The following is a 17,608-nucleotide window of genomic DNA, read 5'->3' as shown; positions in this document are numbered from 1 at the left end:
TCACGCAGCCGGGATATGCAGGGACCCAATGAGTGAAGTGTACGCAGAACAGGACCAGCAATACAATAACAATGAGAGGAACTACTCGCAGTATGGTGTCAGCTAGGGTCAGTAGACAGTAAGTAGAATTACATAGTACCAACTGAAATGGGAACTCAGCATCAGAATCCAGGGCGGGTCTGCAACAAACCGAAGGCAACAGGTCCAAAGGGTAGTCCAGAATAAGCAGAGTTAAAGTCCAAGCCAGATCAGCAACAAACGGAACCACAGTACAAAAGGGTAATCCAAAGGCAGGTGGGGACTAGCAAAAGATCATGAACCAGGATTCCAATATAGCAACAAGACCACCCAGGATGCACACAGCAAATCCTATACTTGGGAAAAGACAGGAAGGGGAGGACAGTATTTATAGGTGGCAGATTAGATCATTTTCTGTAGCTGACCAGTAGGTGGGGTCAGAGCCCCATACAATGTTGGTGGCGGTGACAAAAGTCATCACAAAATCAAAACCCCCCCCAGTGGCTCCAGAAGCAAGGAAACAACCCAGACACCGAAGGTCCGAGAATCGATTCCAGGTACGGGCGTGACATTAAATAAACCCAAAGGGGGGCGTGTCCTGCTCATGGCGGAGTAAGAAGCAAACGCAGCGAGCTCCGTGGGTTTCATCCTTACACTCCACTTATACCGACTTATACCCCTCTAAGTTGGGTCACACAAGATGTCCAAACGCAGCAAAGAGGACAAGCAAGCCTCACAGCGGGGTACCCCCTCGATGCAGGAGTTTTTCACCTCGACCCGCACCAGGCCCCGAGGCCGAGACCAATCCATCATGGCGTCCGAGCCCCGTCTCCTGCGCACACCTAGAGGCAATGCCCGGTCTCGTTCCTCCACACCAAATGAACTCCGTTCAGATATACGACTCCGACTCCACGGACGCGGACTCTTACACTTCTCGTGGACGAGCCCGGACCCTGAGTCTTACTGTTGATGTCTTACTGGAATGGGGCCGGTCCAAGGGCTTCCACGGACTGCCGTGGACTGATTCTCCGTGAGAGGGTACCCCCCCAGTCATATAGGTTCCATGGACAATGGTGCCCTCCCCTGGTTTACCTACGCCCTAAATGCTTAGTGTTTGCTGATGTCATGTTGTTTAAATGTTATTTGCATTTTCGTTTTCCTGTCGTGCCCGGACCTGCGAGTCCATCTGGGCATAACTCCCCTGTTATGTTTCACGAAATTCTGAAATAACTTGAAATAAAGAATTTATAAAATAAACCCAAAGGTCAGCTGGCAAGATTAAAAAGGAATTGTACCTGGGATGCATGCACAGTGTGCTCAATGGCAGACGTGTCCTAGAGCAGCTCTAATTTCGATCCTAAACAGATGGTGATCATTCCTAAAACTCTAAAACGAAACTGTGGGGAAGATCAAGATGGTGTTGTCTCAACAGACAGTCCACCCCTCTGGTAAGGCCTCACCTTCCCATTCTGGTATAGACAACACAGATAGCAGGGCAAGTTCCCATGATGTTCTGCAGCGTATAGACTGCAGGCTACAAAAGGCATTACAGCATACATCTAAACAAATCATTGACAAGCTGATAAAAGAAATATGCAATCTCTGCCACAGGATGGCTGAACTGGAGTCTAGAATGGATATAGCTGCTTCAGCTCTGGAGGCTCATGAATGCGAACTGGATTCTATGAAAGATAATAACTCGCAACTTCTTTCCAAACTGTTCCAAAAGTTTTAGAAAATAGATCTAGCTGGTCTAACATCAGAATCTGTGGCATCCCTGAATCGGTCCTTGATCTTCAGGTCTTCATAACGGCTCTCCTTCAGGAATTGGTACCTTGCATACCATGCGCATACCTAGAGTTCCAACGCATCCACTGTGCCTTAACTCACCGCCAACCTGACGGCCCACCTCGGGACATCATACAATGTCTCTACTTTAGGGCGTTTAGGGCGTAGGTAAACCAGGGGAGCCCTACCATTGGTCAATACCAAATAAGCTATTCTGTGTGTCCCAGACTTTCGGATCATTACCCCGACCTGGGACCATATTTTGCCTGGACACATGGCCCCAGCCTTGTTTTTGGGTGTGGCCTCTGTTTTTAATCAGAAAATGTTGTTTAAATTAGGAATGCACCGATACCGGTTTTTCAGTATTGAGCTCAAGTACCAATATTTTTTTTCGGTTCTCGGCTATACCATGTACCGGTGCCCGTGTGCCCTGATTATCAGGAAGTCGGGCAGCGGATCATGACCCGTCACCCAGCTTCCAGATTGCCTGTGAAACCGGTGTTCTAGCGCCACCGGCTTCACTTGCCGAGGTTGCCTGAGGAAGCCAGGCGACAAGTAATGAGGTGCCTTCTGGCTTCTTAGCAACAACAACAACAAGTGAAGCCGGCTTCCTAGCCAATCAGGAATCCAGGTGGGAAGTCATGATCCGCCTCCTGACTTTCTGATTGACTAGGAATCTGGCTTCACTTGTTCCTAGGCAGCCTGGCTTCCTGGCCTATCAGGAAGCCGGGAGGCGGATCAAAACCCACCGCCCAGCTTCCTGATTGGAAAGGATGCCGGCTCCATGCTCCTTTGGTACTGCCAGTCAGAGGGAGATCTCCCTCTGCCTGAAAGTTCTGGCATCGGAGGTAAGTATTGGAGTATTTGGGCGAGTACGAGTACGAGTCCAAATACTCAGTATCTGTACCGATACTAGTATTGGTATCGGTGCATACCTAGTTTAAATCGCTATATTTCTCCTCTCGTATTCTTCCTTCTTTCTTTCTCTCCCTGTCTTTTCTTCTTTTTCGGTGCACCCCTTGAGCGCTACACTGCCACAACACGCACTATGATCCTCTCACTGTATTTGACACAATGTCCACCCTGAAATGCCTCTCCCTTAAAGTGACATTAAACCCTCAGATTTTTTACCTTAAACCAGTACTGTAATGTGCGCCTTACTGTAATCCATGGTTGTTTCCCTTCTCTTTGCTGCTCTTCCTTTTAAATCCTCATGTCTTCTCATGCTTGGGGAGAACTTCCTTTTTTTAGCTCAGGGCCTCTTCCTGTAGTGCTGGCTCAGGTTTCAAGCCTATACAAATCTATACACAGACACTGTGTATCGATTCCTGAGACAAGGCAGTCTGCTGCAAAACAGAAGTTCTGCAGAGCATGAGAACAGATACAGATTTAAAAGGAAGAGCAGCAAAGAGAAGGGAAACAACCATGGATTACAGTAAGGCACACATTACAGTATTGTTTTATGTTAAAAAATCTGAGGGTTTAATGTCACTTTAATGTCAAATGTTTCAACTCCCCTAACAAATGTAGTCTACCTTTTCGCCAATTTCACTCCAAAAATATTGATATATGCCTCCAGGAAACTCACTGTTCCCGCATTTCCTTCCCAAAGTACCTCCAACATTGCTTCAGCAATTTACACCAATCTATATAACAAATTACATGTCTAAACAGCAGGGAGTTTTGATTGCTTCCAGGAACAAGACCCAATGTATATGCCGCAAGGGAATTTCAGACCCCTCTGGCCGCTACCTGATACTGGTAGGCACCCTTCTGGATGTCGAAATAACGATCGTGACTTACTATGCACCCAATTTCAATAAAATCTATTTTTTAAACACTTACTCTCTAGGATTGAATTCCATCAACAAATCACTTTTGTTGCTTTGTGGTGACTCCAATCTCACTATCCATCCAAGCCTAGACAAGTCCTCCTCACTGATCCCACCTTCTTTATACTCCAAATCTTTCCGCATCCTGCTCTCCCAATATGCTCTGGTTGACTGCTGGCGTGAGCTACAACCATCCTCAAGAGAATATACTTTTTATTCAAACCCACACAATTCCTTTTCTCGAATTCACCACGTTTTTACTTCTCATGCCACGTTACCTTTAGTCACATATGCTTCAGTCACAGACCATCACTGAGTTTTTATCTTTATCCTTGCTATGACCTGAGTTGGTTGACCGTCTGTGGTCTCTGATTTCTTACTGACAGACAGCATTACGTGGACAGCTATCCAAAATGCTCTCCTAGACTATATTTCCTATAATAAAACACCAGACACTTTACCATTTCTCTTTGGGAGGCTCACAAAGTAATCCTTAGGGGAAACTGTATTCACATTGCGTCCCCCCTTAAGAAAGAGAGACAAGCACCTCTTGCACTAGAGGATGAATCCCTCTCCTCAAATCAAATTCTTATTGGAGAAAACTAAACGTGAGTTTAACCTCCCGTTCGCTAATATTGATGATAAGAACCTCCGCAGAACTCAACATAAGTTTTACCTCCAAGGCAACAAACAAGATTCTTTACTAGCTCCCAGATTACAAAGAATTGATTTACATTAAAAAACTCCTTCGCTTAAAGCTATCCGATGGCTCCTTATCTAACAATCCACGCAAAATAATCCAGAAATTTGGCGAATGTCTATCCTTATTATACACTACCATAGACCACCCCAATCAAGACCAGTTGTCCAGTTTATTTGACAACCTTTCACTTCCGAAACGTACTGACTTTCAATGGGCTTCGCTTGAACTACACATCTCTTCCTCTGAAGTACAATTGGCCATAAAAAAACTTTAAAATGTATAAACGTCCAGGCCCTGATGGCTTCACGGCTATGTACTATAAAAAATGTACTGACACCTTATCCCCTCTTCTCACACACGTTTTTAATACTATTAGAACAGGTGTGGGTTTCGGCCCCGAATCCCTAATAGTTACCCATGATTCAGAAAAATAATTCAGATGATACGAGTTGGACCAATTTCGTTATTGAACATCAACGTTAAATTGCTTGCCAAAATTCTGGCGTCCACACTAAACAAGATAATTTGCACCCTGATCCACAAATACCAAGTTGGCTTTATGCTCCTTCGTCAAGCGGGTCATAATGTACGCAGGACATGCCTCCTGATAGAACATGCCAGAAAACGTACTTTACCATTTATGCTTTTTTTGCTTGATATGCAGAAAGCATTTGATTTTGGCAATACCTCTCTTTCTAACTGAATTGTTGGGGATTTGGCTCATCCATCTACGTCAGTTAAATATGCTGAATATAGATCGTTTTAGCTCCCCATACATAAAGGGACACGTCAAGGTTGCCCACTCTCCCCCTTTACTATTTTCCTTGGCTATCGAGCCCATAGCTTCGCTCATTCATAACCATCCTGATATAATGGGTATTTCAATAGCCGGCCGACATCACAAACTATAGGGGCAATTCACTGAGCTGCCGAAGGCAGCAGAGTGAATAACCGAGCAGAAGTGAAGTGAGCCGAATGCTGTTCGGCTATTCACTACAGCCCTGTATGGCTGATTTCAGCCCTGTTCCTCTGAAGTGAAGAACCCTTTTGACTCAGCCGATTTAACATCTGGATCGGCAGAGCCGACCCTTCAGCAGTTCACTCAATGCCGTTCGCCCCTAATCTCATAGGGGCCGAACGGCAGCAAATTAATAGCCGAATACCGCTGAAAAGCATTTGGCTTTTTTTATTCTGCTAGCTACCTCTGTGGTAGCGAGCAGAAGAAAAAAAGTTAAAAGAAGAGAAAAAAATGGCATGGGGGTCCCCCTCCCTATCCATTCCAGACCCTTTAGGTCTGGTAGGAATGTTAGGAAGAACCCCAAGTATAAAAAAAGTGTATGGGGTTCCCCCCAAAAGTCCTACCAGGACTACCAGGGCCCTTTAGGTCTGATAGGAATTTTAAGTGGGAAGAGCACCTGTACAGCTATCTCATTTTACTTCAGGCTACGACAGGACTTGTTTCAGAGGCTGCCAGATTAGAGGAACTTATATACATATATGGTGGACCTGTCCTTTAGTCAATGCCTTCAGGATTAGGGAATACAAAATAATGTCTATCTTGATGGGTACACATGTTCCCCTTGTCCCTTAGAAGCCCTACTAAATGAAAAACCAATAGGACTCACAGTCGCAGTTTAAACGTATGCTTCATATTCTTACTGCTGCCAAGCGAACAATAGCCAGTGCATGGCTCAGTGATTCTCTCTTGATATCTTTAGTTAAGCATCACTGGACTTTCTCAAATGAAAAATTGAGAGAGCACCTATAAGACAATGTGCCTAAGTTTGAGAAGGTTTGGGAACCCTGGTTTAAACACCTTCTTCCGCCTTCCTTTGACCATCGTCTATTGACCCTATAGTCCCCATACCCCATTTCTCCCTCTTCCAACTCCTTTTCACTCGTGTGTGACCGTGAGAGCTGAACCTCTTGTTCTCTTCTTGTCTCTCATTGTCTCCCTCTTTTCTTTCCTTTCCTTTATTTTCTCCTATTAAACATTAAGTTAATTTTCTTACCTTTTAACCAGGTGACTCTTGCTTGTCCACTACTAATTTTAAATTATCGTTCTCTGGATGCTGCTTCCCCCAACAGATGGTGCACACTACTTATTTTCTGTTTTTGTATTTTCTACACTTACGGTTATGTGTGTTTGTGTTTTTGATTGTATATTTACTCTTTGTACCCTTCTGTACAAAAATTAAATACATTTTTTTAGAAAAAGGAATTGTACCCTGAATAATGGTTTTATGGAATAAGCTTCTATTTTAGAAAAAAGATTTTTAGAGAAGGGGTATGAGAAAGAAGGGGTTATGACTGCCATGGAGAAAGTTAAAAATATGGCTAGGGTGAATTTGTTGGATCCTAAATCCAATAGAGGGGAAGAAAAAGAGTAGTCAGTATCGTTTATTAGCGATAAACTGTTTAAATTAGCGATAAACTGTTTAAAATTAACTCAGTTACAAAAACTAGAGGCCATCACCTAAAATTGGTGGGAAAAAAATTCCAGCACAAGGGGCGAAGGGGGTTCTTCACAGTAAGATCAGTTAGGGTCTGGAACTCACTGCCACAGGCGGTGATTTCAGCAAATAATGTGGAATTGTTCAAGAAACTTTTGGACGATTTCTTAAGGGACCGTAATATACAGGGGTACGGGTACTCCTAGAATGAGATCCTAATAGGTTGGACTTGATGGACTAATGTCTTTATTCAACCTCAAATACTATGTTTATTACAATTTTCACGGCACAGCACAAAGATTTTGAAAGGGTATTACACAAACATTGGGGGATTTTATTAAAAGATGAGATTTTGGTTCATAATGTGATAGACCCACCTACAAGAGAGACCCCTTTTTTAGGGGAGTCTATCCATGCAGCAAATGTGTGGAGTGCAAAATTGCTAAAAGTATAAATGTAACCTATGTACAGAAAATAATCTAAATATCTAAATATGCACATACGGGACGATATCACGTCAAATAGTGGAGATGACGTGGAATCTTTGTGGCTAGAACTAGATAGGACGGACGCTAGCCATAAACTTATTGTGGGTGTTTGCTATAAACCTCTGAATATAGGGGAGGAGGAGGAAGCTCATCTACACTCTCAAATTGAAATAGTTTGGAAGCAGGGCAATGTCGTCGTGATTGGCGACATCAATTATCCAGACATCAATTGAGCTAATGGAACCTCCCATTTGACAAAGGCGGCCCATTTTCTGAGCATGTGGCGAGACAATTTCATGGATCAGATGGTTGAGGTTCCATCTAGGAAAAATGCCATCTTAGATTTAATAATTTCTAATAATGCGGAGTTAATTGAGGATATTGCAATTGGGGAGACACTGGGTAACAGTGATCACTATGTGATTACTTTCAATATTGGGTACAGGAAAGGGAAGTGGGCCTGTCGGACAAAAACCCTAAACTTCAGAAAGGCTAACTTTGATAAGCTACGCCAACTAGTGTGTGACATCAAATGGGAAAACTTATTTCACAAACTGAGCACTGACCAGAAGGCTATCACTAAGTGTATACCATTGGGTAACAAAGGTAAAAGATCAAAAACTAAGCCTGGATGGATAAAAAGAACAGTGAAGCAACACATTAAGGACAAGAGAGTGGCATTTAGAAAATATAAGATGGAGGGGACGACATTGGTGCTCCATAACTACAAAGAATGTAATAAAAGATGTAAAAAAGAAATCCGGGCATCTAAAATAGAGTGTGAAATGCATATAGCCACAGTCATTGTGGACCACAGGCTCTATAATAGCTTGCAGTGCCAGGCTGCTGTAAACAAAGCAAGTAGAGGCCTGTCCTGTATTAAGAAGGGGATGTTTTGCAGGGACAAGTCTATAATTGTGCCACTATACAGATCACTGTTTCGGCCTCATGTGGAGTATGCGTTCCAGTTTTGGTCACCAGTCCACAGAAAGGATGTGCTTGAGCTGGAAAGAGTCCAGCGGAGGGCAACCAAACTCATTAAGGGGATGGAGTACCAGAGCTATGAGACAAGGCTACTAAATTTAAATATGTTCACGAAGGAGATTAAGGGGGGACATGATTTTCATGTACAAAATGTTCAATGGTGATAGCAACATTAGCAACAAACTCTTTACGATTAACTCCATAACAAAGACTAGAGGCCACCATCTAAAATTGGTGGAGAAAAAATTTGGGCACTAGGGGCGAAGGGTTCTTCTCAGTTAGAGCGGTCAGGGTCTGGAACTTGCCACATGCAGTGATTTCAGCCAAGAGTGTGGAATCGTTCAAGAAGCTTGAACGATTTCCTTAGGGACCGTAATATACAAGTACTCTTAAAAGGGAGATCACGCAAGGACCTATACATACGCACACATCAGCAGAACCATATACATGCACGCAATAGGTTGGACTCGATGGACTTATGTCTTTATTCAATCTCAAATACTATTTAACTATGTATTGGAATGCCTCTGTGGATTCCAATATGTAGGTAGGACTACCAGGCAGCATAAACTTAGGATAAGATAACATATCAAAAATATTAAGAAAAATTTGAACAACATATGAGAGATATAGGAGGTTTTTAACATTTATTATAAATATTTATTGAAAATATTTTTGGTGATTAGTGGATCATTAAATATATTGTGGAGTAGGAATATGAGGGAGCACATGGGGGGAGGGGATTAAGTAAAACATAGGGGTCTATTTACAAAGCTGCCGAAGGATCTATCCGTAGCTTCGGCTGATCCTTCGGCTAGCTTCGGCCCCAGGACCCCTTCGGTTCAGTAGAACCAAAGGGCTGCTGTACGGGCTATTCACTATAGCCGTGCAGCTCCCGAAGTCGGCCGAGTGGCTCAGTCGAGCCGAAGGCATATGCCTCGGCTCGACTGAGCCGAGGTGAAAGGCTAAGCTAGCCGAATGGCTGGTCATTGGCCAACCGACAGCCTGCTACTGTCAGCTGGACGGCTGGCACTGGACACTTGCAGAGACAGACCAGCGTCCCCTGGTTACCAGGTAACCAGGGATGCTGATCTGTCATTACTCTCCCAGACGCTCTGGGAGTCTCCCGCTGATAGATAGCGGCTCCCAGCCGCCCAGGAGAGAAACACTTTCATCCCGATACCTAATGGCAGTCAGGGTGCCATTGTCTAGCCTGTAGTGGTCTGTGCGTCCCTCTATGGATATGCCTCCCCAGACCATCACTGACCCACCACCAAACCAGTCATGCTGAACAATGTTACAGGCAGCATAACATTCTCCATGGCTTCTCCAGACCCTTATACGTCTGTCATGTGCTCAGGGTGAACCTGCTCTCATATGTGAAAAGCACAGGGCACCAGTGGCAAACCTGCAAATTCTGGTGTTTAATGGCAAATGCCAACGACCTCCACCGCAGTGAGCACAGGGCCCACTAAGGGACGTCGGGCCCTCAGGCCACCCTCATGAAGTCTGTTCCTGATTGTTTGGTCAGAGACATTCACACCAATGGCCTGCTGGAGGTCATTTTGTAGGGCTCTGGCAGTGCTCACCCTGGTCCTCCTTGCACAAATGAGCAGATACTGGTCCAGCTGATGGGTTAAGGACCTTCTACGGCCATGTTCAGCTCTCCTAGAGTAACTGCCTGTGTCCGGAAATCTTCTCCATGCTCTTGAGACTGTGCTGGGAAACACAGCAAACCTTCTTGCAATGGCACATATTGATGTGCCATCCTGGAGGAGTTGGCATGCCTGTGCAACCTCTGTAGGGTCCAGGTATCGCCTCATGCTACCAGTAGTGACGCTGACTCTAGCCAAATGCAAAACTAGTGAAAAACAGTCAGAAAATAAGAGTAGGGAAAAAAATTTAAAACCATTCCTGTTTTGGAGGTCGTCTCATTGTTGTCCATCTAGTGCACCTGTTGTTAATTTCATTAACACCAAAGCAGCTGAAACTGATTAACAACCCCCTCTGCTACTTATCTGACCTGATCAATATCCCTGGAGTTTAATTGACTTGATGCTATACTCTGATTAAAAAGTGTTCCTTTAATTTTTTTGAGCAGTGTATATGCTGTGACTGAGCGGCTTCTTTTTTGAGTGCTTTTATACTTTAGAGTTATGCTATGAGTTTTTTTAATATGATTTCCCCCTGAGCAGTTTTAGAGGAGAGAAGGAGGAGTGAGATATAAGGTTTTTTATATTTTTAGAATAAAGAGGAGAATCCTGTGGCTCCCTAAACCAGAAGAACGCATATCCACAGGCTTACTGTCTTTTTGGGTTTGTGTATACTTATGCACAATGAAAAACACGCTTATACATTTTTATATTTAATATCCCTAAAGGTGGGTAGTGCAAAAAACCATAAAATTACAAAAAGTTACAAACAGTAGATATATTGATCCAGGCTGTACTACCAACAATAGAGAGATGACACATCCTCTCTCACAACTCTGGTCCCGGAGCACCTGGATTGAAGGCATGGGCACTGAGGCACAGAGGGGCAAGAGTGCCAAGGGATGATGAATCCACTGACTCATGGAATGCTTTGATGTGCGTAGATCCAGATAGGTAGCGGGTGCAGGAGAACGCACAGCAGGATGGATCTTCAATGGTCCCAGGTCAGATGAACTGAAGAAACAATAAGCAGACAATAAGGCACCAAGACACAAGGCAGGAGAATTGTCTGGGACAGGCCATGGTCATCAACATGCGGACAACGCAGTACAAGGGATGAGTCAGGATCGTAGTCGGGAGCAAGCCAAGGTTCAGGACACAGGAGAAAGCAGAAGGTCAACCAAGCCGGGTCAATAACGGGTAATCAGATCAGGTTGCAAGGAACACATGTATACAGGGAAGCTGACAAATCTGACAGAATAGAAGGATTGGTGGTCACAACCTTTATAGCCCAAAGGGTGCCAAACATTCAATTGGCACGTCAGCAATGCACGCTCACGCGCATGTCCGTTCAGAGATGCTGCACCTGGTACAGCTCTATGGGCTACACCAGCCTCATGTGCAAACCGCTGAACATGAACTTTGGCTGTGGCTTTCTGACACGTTATTTAGGAACCCAGGACAAGAGGAAAATTCTAAGTCCTGCCGCTCTTCCTCGAAGCCTCAGTTCAAAGGTCCATCTGAGCATTGTTCTGTGCTTTAGCTCATTCTGCTCCCTTTCTTTGCAGTGCTTTGCAGGGTTCTGTGTTTAGATAGCTGTAAGGCTGCAAGGTCATTGCAAAAGCTGCTGAGAAATGCACCAGTACATTGCCTCTGTTATGAATGTTGAGTAAATGTTGGGAACTGTTGCGGTATTAGCTGCTGGGCACTGGTAGCAGTAATCTGTGGTAATAACTGTGTTACTAATAACTGCTGGGCATTGATAGTATTAACCTGTCAGTGAACTACTGTAGTAATAACTGTGTTACTAATAACTGATAGGCATTTGTAGTATTAATCCGCCGGAAAACTATTGTGTGTTACTAATAACTGCTGGGCATTGATAGTAGTACGCTGCCGTGAAACTACTGTGGTAATAACTGTGTTACTAATAACTACTTGGCACTTAATCATTAGGCACTGTACATGTATGCTTTGAAAACTTTGGTTATTGTTGGGCACTTGGTGTGATACTGCGGTCATTTCAAGTTATATCAGGGCCTGAATTATATATTTTTTTAAATGTCTTCCATGAGTGGAAATGCAACCTGGTGCACATCTTGCTCAATGTATGCGTTTCTTGAACATGCGTTCTAGGGCGAATAATGTTGCGCCAGATGTGAGCTAGTTGTTTTTTTTTTGGAAGCTCAGATTCTGGATCTAAACAATCAACTGACAACACCGCAGAGCATAAACAATATGGAAAAGAGTTTCGATCTGACTCATCAGTGGAGTGGATCTGACTCATTCTGGTGGAGTTTTCGATCTGACTCATCAGTGGAGTGGATCTGACTCATTCTGGTGGAGGGCAGAATAGAGGAGCATGGGATATAGAGGAGGTGCAGGATCCGTTCGAAGGCGGTTTAGAGGGAAGAGTGCAAGAGAGGCCAGTCCTGAATTGATAAACCCCAATAAATATGCTTGGTTGCATGATGTTGGGGAATGTTAGTTCAGGGGTGGCATTGCTGGAGCAGGACGCTTTCCCTATCCGCAAGGGGAGTGACTGCTCCAGTAAGGATGGGCGCGGGAAGGAGAGACAGATATTGGTGGTCGGGGACTCTACTATCAGAAGGACAGACAGGGTAATCTGTCACTGGGACCGTGAACGTCGAACAGTCTGTTGCTTACAGGGGGCTCGTATTCGACACATTGTGGAATGGGTTGACAGGTTATTGGGGGGGGCTGGGCATGACCCGGCTGTCATGGTAAACATTGGTACCAATGACAAAATTAAAGGCAGATGGAGTGTCCTAAAAAACGATTTCAAAGACTTAGGTGCTAGGTTAAAGAAAAGGACCTCCAAGGTAGTATTTTATGAAAGAGAGAGGCAGAGGGAGTTAAGATAACTGAATAAGTGGCTACAGAAATGGTGTCAGAAAGAGGGCTTTGGGATCATTGAGAACTGGGCTGAGTTCTCAGTGGGTTACCAGCTCTGCAGCGAGATGGGCTGCATCTAAATGGGGAAGGTGCAGCAGGTTTGGGGGAGAAAAGGGTTAGAGTACTGGAAGAGCTTTTAAACTAGAATATGGGGGGAGGGAGTAAAAAAGGGGTATAATAAATAGAGAGCTACAGGGGCAATTAATATAAAGGGCTGTAATACAAGGGGGCAAAGGGCTCAATTCTGAATGGCACCATACTGACTGGAAGGGTACCAAGTGATTTGTTTAAAGCTACGGTAGTACCAATATTCAAAAAAGGTTTAAGATGACCAGTCAGTCTAACATCAATAGTATGCAAACTGTTTGAGGGAATGAGAAAGGACTATTTAGTGAATTTTGTTCATGGCATTGGTATAATAAGTGATAATTAGCATGGATTTAGGAAGGACAGTTCTTATCAGACCAACCTACTAAAATTCTACAAAGAGGTGAGTAGAGATCTGGATAGAGGAAGGCTGGTGGTGTACCTGGATTTTGCCAAAGCATTTGACACGGTACCACATAAATGCTTAATACACAAGCTGAAATCTATGGGTATAGATTAAATTGTCTGTACATAAATAGAGAACTGGCTACAGGAACGTGTCCAGAGAATATTGATAAATGGCTCTTTTTCAAATTGGTTGAGAGTTCTGTTCTAGACCCAATACTGTTTAACCTGTTTATTAATGATATTGGGGAAGGTATTAATAGCCATGTTTCTGTGTTTGCAGATGATACTAAAATTGGGAGGAGGACCTGGATAAAATAGGGGAGTGGGCAACTACATGGCAGATGAGGTTTAATGTTGAAAAATTTAAAGTAATGCATTTTTGGGGTAAAAAAAGGCAAGCGGAATACACATTAATGGGTACTCCTAGGGATTTGAGGGTCATAGTCGACTACAGATTGAATAACAGCACGCAATGATAGTCTGTGGCAAACAAAGCTAATAAAGTACTGTCATGCTTTAAAAAGGGAATGTAGTCTACAGATAAAGCAAAAATGTTCCACTTTATAGATCACTGGCCCGGCCTCATCTTGAGTATGCGTTCAGTTTTGGTCACCAATCCACAGAAAGGATGTCCTTGAGCTAGAGAGAGTCCAGGGAAGCGCAACAAAACTAATTAAGGGGCTGGAGGACCAAAGCTATGCAACAAGGTTGCTAAATTTAAACTTGTTCATGCTGAAAGTGAGACGATTAGGAGGAGACTTGATTTTGATGTAGAAAATGTTTAGTAGAGATGGTAACATCAGCAATAAACCTTTTAATGTAAACTCCCTAAAAAAGACTTTAGGCCATCACACAAAATTGGTGGAGAAAAGTTTTAACCACAAAGGGCATATGGGCTTCTTTTCAGCGTGGTTACATTGTGGAACTCTCTTCCACAAGCAGTGGTATCAGGAGAGAGTACTGAATAATCAAAAATCATTTAGATACCTTCCTCAAAGAAGGTGAGTATACATTTGAATAAAAATCAGCAATGCAGAATACCACCGGCTCCCCACCCCCACCTTCCCTGCACCCCCCCCTTCCCGGTCCAGACTTAACTGACTCTCATACAGCACCTTCTTCCACGTCTCAGCGGCCAAGGGGCGGGTCTAAGTGGACGGGGTCCTCTCACACACAGCAGAATGTGCTGCCTGGTGGTGCCTGCAGCTCCCCCCCTCCCAACAGGCAGAACACCAGGGCCCGGTCGACCGCTGCAACCCTGATAGTTCCACCAGTGGTAATGGGTCACTATACTGATTACATGTAAGGTTGCATTTTACACTGATACCAATGTTAGGAATTACTACATTTTTCACTGTCAACATTTCTTTTCTGGCCATTATTGTTTTGTTTTTACTAAAAATAATGTTGACATATAAAGTAGGAGGATGTTAAAAATTATTCCCTCTGGGTGTAAATATGCTAGGTATGCCAGATTCATTATTCTTCTAATAATTATAAACTTTTTATGAATATGTACAACTGATCACACTAATTTACTATGAGTTGTAAATATAATAGTTTACTAGGGGATCCCTGAGACATGAAAATTATTTAACAAGTTCCTTTTTTGTAAAAAGGTTAAAAAAGGCAATAGTTTTTTTTTTTAACTAAACTATATGAATAAAAGCTGTAAGCACCCTTGCCAGTGTTACATGGTTTGTCTCCACTCTTATTACTGTCACCTTTACTGGACAGCTATTTAGCCTGTAAATATGGATAAAATAAGGGCATGTGAAATAGAACAAGGAATTCATATACTGAATACTATTATTACAAATATTAACCCCATACAGTTACTAGAATACAGTATTTTGCTATAGTGGTCCTTTAAGACTACAGGCCTGGGCTATCTGGGTGCAGCACAGCTCATCTCTTTGCAGATGCTAGCAAGTTCTTGGACTAGTATTATCATTCTTTGCTAATCAGTTTCAGCAGAGCAATGCTGAAGGACATCCTGGCCAGATGGGACATCTATCCCACTTTCCCTGGACAGGGAGATCCATTTCCTGTTTCATACCAAGGCATCTCTGCTGTGCTGGCTGATGGTGTTACAGGGCTGTTTATTTATGGCACTTGACTGGAATATTCTCACTGTGGATGTAAGCCTCTCTGGTTTAGTAGAAGTTCTCAGCTCCCTATCATGAAAAAGCACCAAAGTTCTTCTGTGATAGGAGAATCTCTTCTTAACATCATAAAATGCTGAGTCACATTTTATTTCTTTTTCTCGGAGAAGAAAGGGAAATAAATAGACGCAAATGTAAAAGGGATCAGCTAGAGAAAAATAAAGAAATATGGTAGAAAAGAATGAAGGAGAGAGCTTGAAGGGAAATTGTGAAAGCAGTTAGTGGAAAGCGATATGGGAGTGTCATATATAACAGATAACCCATGAATGAGGAGGCCCCACCTGACAGAGAGAGAGACCCAAGTATTCTTGCTTCACCTAAGAGGGCCATAATGTAAAATAATACAAGAAACAAGTTCCTATCTCACTCTGAGTCACAGCAGGGGAAGTGACCTGGATTACTGCAACGTACTCAAGGGAGAACTTAAATTGTAACCAGTAAAACCAAGTCTTCCTAAACTCTTCAGATCTATCTTTAAGCAAAGCTATGAGGTCCTCCATAGACAAAATGTCACATATATTTAAGTACCACTAGGCGATAGAAGATGGACAAGAACACTTAATTATGTTTATTCAGTGGCTTTCATGGGTTTTAAGAAAGTTAAGATTGGGGCTAACGAATGTTTTGTGTGTGTCCGGATTTTTTTTTTTCAAGGCATATCACTTACCTGCTTAACACACACCTATTGAATTTCTCAGTGGGAAGAAGCTTCCTTACCCCGTAATATGTTAAGCAGGTATTCAATATTGCAGGGGTTATTGAATGCCTGCTTAACACATCATGACTGTATGCTTCTTCAGTTGGCTAAAAATCTGAATCTGTCTGCCCCAGTCTTCTTTTCCCTCCAAATGTTCTTCAAAAACTAACATCACAAAGCTAGATTAATGTGGGGTTTGTGTGCCAAACCTTCAGACATGTCTAAGACATCCAGGTTCCATCGCATAATCGTGCCACACCTATTGCTTGTTTCTCTAGTCGTAAGACAGTTAACCACCTCATGGCTACAGTGAGTTTCAGATTCGCATTCGCAATATATAGTGTCAATAACATGATGTATTATGGAGAACACTGTCCATGAATCAGATTATGACCTTTGCAAAATGTTACTGATGTTGCAACCTGGGGAGCAGAATAATGATTTGCCATACTGGAAGCAGCCCCTGAGGTATGTCATATTATGTCTGGGTACTCTCAGTGGAATACTTACCTTAGGCTGAGAACCATTTAGGTAAAGAATTGCTGATCTGTCCACACGTAAAGTTTTCCACTTAATTGTTTAAACTGAAAAACTCTTAAATGGTTCTACTGTCAACAAAAAATATATGTAGTGGGGGAACTACAGCGAAACCAACCTATGCGGCCGCTAGGGGGGGCCAAGTGAGGACAAGTACGTTGAACAGAATAGTCCTTCTGTCGTCTTCCATTCCCATCACTTTTATTGTTCAATGGATTGATAGAACACTGGTGCTTGACCCCTCCCCTCCTTCCTGTCAGTGTGAGCTGTATAGTGCTCAGCTGTTTCTGATCTAGGCCCTATATGGAAGTCATAATGGACAGCAGGTGTTCATGGACGCTTTCCAATTCCTCTTCACATATGCAAACAAAATACTAAGGTGAGCCGGGCTGATACATGGCTGAGCTCTCTCATCACATTGGGCAGCTGCAAGGAGTTGTGATCTAACCTGGAGGAGGGTGATTAATATTGCAGTTATAAGGCAATTCAGTGTCCATGGAGTATACTGAGTGTATATTGCTTGTACACAATGCATGTGTTCACTAAAATGTTGGGGGTGGTATAATTGCTAACAATGCAGCCACCAAAGAAGCTGTGGAGAAGAGGTTATAATTAACCCCACATTTCCCCAGCTTTATTGGTGGCAGCATTGTTAACCATTATACTTCCAAGCTTTAGTGTAGCCATGCATTGTGCACAAACACACAATGTCTCCAGCCTACAATTATTAGGCCTGGTTCACATCTGAGCGATCCGAGAACGCGCATCGATCTACGCAATTTCATGTGCGATACCAGAATCTCGCACAAATGCAAACTGCGCTTGCGGTGCCATTAATTTCTATGGCACCCCAAGCGCTTCTAGCAATCCGTGCGGTTGC

Source organism: Nanorana parkeri, unplaced genomic scaffold (genome assembly GCF_000935625.1).
Source record: "Nanorana parkeri isolate BGI_ZX_2015 unplaced genomic scaffold, ASM93562v1 scaffold1038, whole genome shotgun sequence".
Classification (NCBI taxonomy): domain Eukaryota; kingdom Metazoa; phylum Chordata; class Amphibia; order Anura; family Dicroglossidae; genus Nanorana; species Nanorana parkeri.
Note: the sequence above shows the minus strand (reverse complement) of the source record.